The sequence below is a fragment of the Oncorhynchus tshawytscha genome, unplaced genomic scaffold (assembly GCF_018296145.1).
Source record: "Oncorhynchus tshawytscha isolate Ot180627B unplaced genomic scaffold, Otsh_v2.0 Un_scaffold_3215_pilon_pilon, whole genome shotgun sequence".
NCBI classification, from domain to species: Eukaryota; Metazoa; Chordata; class Actinopteri; order Salmoniformes; family Salmonidae; genus Oncorhynchus; species Oncorhynchus tshawytscha.
Genome location: NW_024609515.1, coordinates 142501 through 145000, shown reverse-complemented (window position 1 = coordinate 145000; position 2500 = coordinate 142501). Strand labels below are relative to the sequence as shown.

The 2500-nt window shown below is 52.5% G+C and overlaps 1 protein-coding gene across 3 annotated transcripts in view; it reads left to right on the top strand.

Annotated features, from left to right (window-relative positions):
* Positions 1-2500, top strand: part of LOC121845001 (axin-1-like) — a 29341-nt gene that overhangs the window by 5839 nt on the left and 21002 nt on the right. The window lies entirely within an intron of this gene.

Here is a 2500-nt window from a genome sequence, read left to right as displayed (position 1 = left end):
AATCAGTACGTGATGTTGGAATAGGTAGCAATGCATCAACCAATCATGTGATGTTGGAACAGGAAGCAATGCATCAACCAATCATTACGTGATGTTGGAACAGGAAGCAATGCATCAACCAATCATTACGTGATGTTGGAACAGGAAGCAATGCATCAACCAATCAGTACGTGATGTTGGAACAGGAAGCAATGCATCAACCAATCATCATGTGATGTTGGAACAGGAAGCAATGCATCAACCAATCATTACGTGATGTTGGCCCAGGAAGCGGTTGTTTTATTAATAACCTTCCACCTGCCAGGCAGATGGTTGAGAACACGTTGTTAATATCCTCCTCTCGGGAGACGCAGGAATCAGGACACATATACATTCATTGACATTTTATTGCGAACGTATTTTCATTACCAGTTGTGGACAATGGCTGGTTGTGTTGGTAGCTTGTACATAACCAACAAGCTGGTAGTGAACCCAGCTTCCCTCTCTCTGTGTTGCTGCTGGTGAAGAACCCAGCTTCCCTCTCTGTGTTGCTGCTGGTAGAGAACCCAGCTTCCCTCTCTCTGTGTTGCTGCTGGTGAAGAACCCAGCTTCCCTCTCTCTGTGTTGCTGCTGGTGAAGAACCCAGCTTCCCTCTCTGTGTTGCTGCTGGTAGAAGAACCCAGCTTCCCTCTTCTGTGTTGCTGCTGGTAGAAGAACCCAGCTTCCCTCTCTCTGTGTTGCTGCTGGTGAAGAACCCAGCTTCCCTCTCTCTGTGTTGCTGCTGGTAGAGAACCCAGCTTCCCTCTCTCTGTGTTGCTGCTGGTAGAAGAACCCAGCTTCCCTCTCTCTGTGTTGCTGCTGGTAGAAGAACCCAGCTTCCCTCTCTCTGTGTTGCTGCTGGTGAAGAACCCAGCTTCCCTCTCTGTGTTGCTGCTGGTAAGAACCCAGCTTCCCTCTCTGTGTTGCTGCTGGTAGAAGAACCCAGCTTCCCTCTCTGTGTTGCTGCTGGTGAAGAACCCAGCTTCCCTCTCTGTGTTGCTGCTGGTGAAGAACCCAGCTTCTCTCTCTGTGTTGCTGCTGGTAGTGAACCCAGCTTCCCTCTCTCTGTGTTGCTGCTGGTGAAGAACCCAGCTTCCCTCTCTGTGTTGCTGCTGGTGAAGAACCCAGCTTCCCTCTCTGTGTTGCTGCTGGTGAAGAACCCAGCTTCCCTCTCTGTGTTGCTGCGTGGAACCCAGCTTCCCTCTCTCTGTGTTGCTGCTGGTGAAGAACCCAGCTTCCCTCTCTGTGTTGCTGCTGGTAGAGAACCCAGCTTCCCTCTCTCTGTGTTGCTGCTGGTGAAGAACCCAGCTTCCCTCTCTGTGTTGCTGCTGGTAGTGAACCCAGCTTCCCTCTCTGTGTTGTGCTGCTGGTAGTGAACCCAGCTTCCCTCTGTGGATGTGTGTTGCTGCTGGTAGTGAACCCAGCTTCCCTCTCTGTGTGTTGCTGCTGGTGAAGAACCCAGCTTCCCTCTCTGTGTTGCTGCTGGTGAAGAACCCAGCTTCCCTCTCTGTGTTGCTGCTGGTGTGAACCCAGCTTCCCTCTCTGGGATGTGTGCTGCTGGTGAAGAACCCAGCTTCCCTCTCTCTGTGTTGCTGCTGGTAGTGAACCCAGCTTCCCTCTCTCTGTGTTGCTGCTGGTGAAGAACCCAGCTTCCCTCTCTGTGTTGCTGCTGGTGAAGAACCCAGCTTCCTGCTCTTCCCTGTGTTGCTGCTGGTGTGGAACCCAGCTTCCCTCTCTGGGATGTGTGTTGCTGCTGGTGAAGAACCCAGCTTCCCTCTCTGTGTTGCTGCTGGTGAAGAACCCAGCTTCCCTCTCTCTGTGTTGCTGCTGGTAGAGAACCCAGCTTCCCTCTGTGTTGCTGCTGGTGAGAACCCAGCTTCCCTCTTGTTGCTGCTGGTGAAGAACCCAGCTTCCCTCTCTGTGTTGCTGCTGGTGAAGAACCCAGCTTCCCTCTCTGTGTTGCTGCTGGTGTGGAACCCAGCTTCCCTCTCTGGGATGTGTGTTGCTGCTGGTGAAGAACCCAGCTTCCCTCTCTCTGTGTTGCTGCTGGTGAAGAACCCAGCTTCCCTCTCTCTGTGTTGCTGCTGGTAGAGAACCCAGCTTCCCTCTCTGTGTTGCTGCTGGTAGAGAACCCAGCTTCCCTCTTTGTGTTGCTGCTGGTGAAGAACCCAGCTTCCCTCTCTGTGTTGCTGCTGGTAGAGAACCCAGCTTCCCTCTCTGTGTTGCTGCTGGTAGAGAACCCAGCTTCCCTCTCTGTGTTGCTGCTGGTAGAGAACCCAGCTTCCCTCTCTCTGTGTTGCTGCTGGTAGAGAACCCAGCTTCCCTCTCTGTGTTGCTGCTGGTAGAGAACCCAGCTTCCCTCTTTGTGTTGCTGCTGGTGAAGAACCCAGCTTCCCTCTCTGTGTTGCTGCTGGTGAAGAACCCAGCTTCCCCTCATTTTTAGTCTCACTTTCGTTTTTTGTTTTTGTTTTATAGCCCGAAT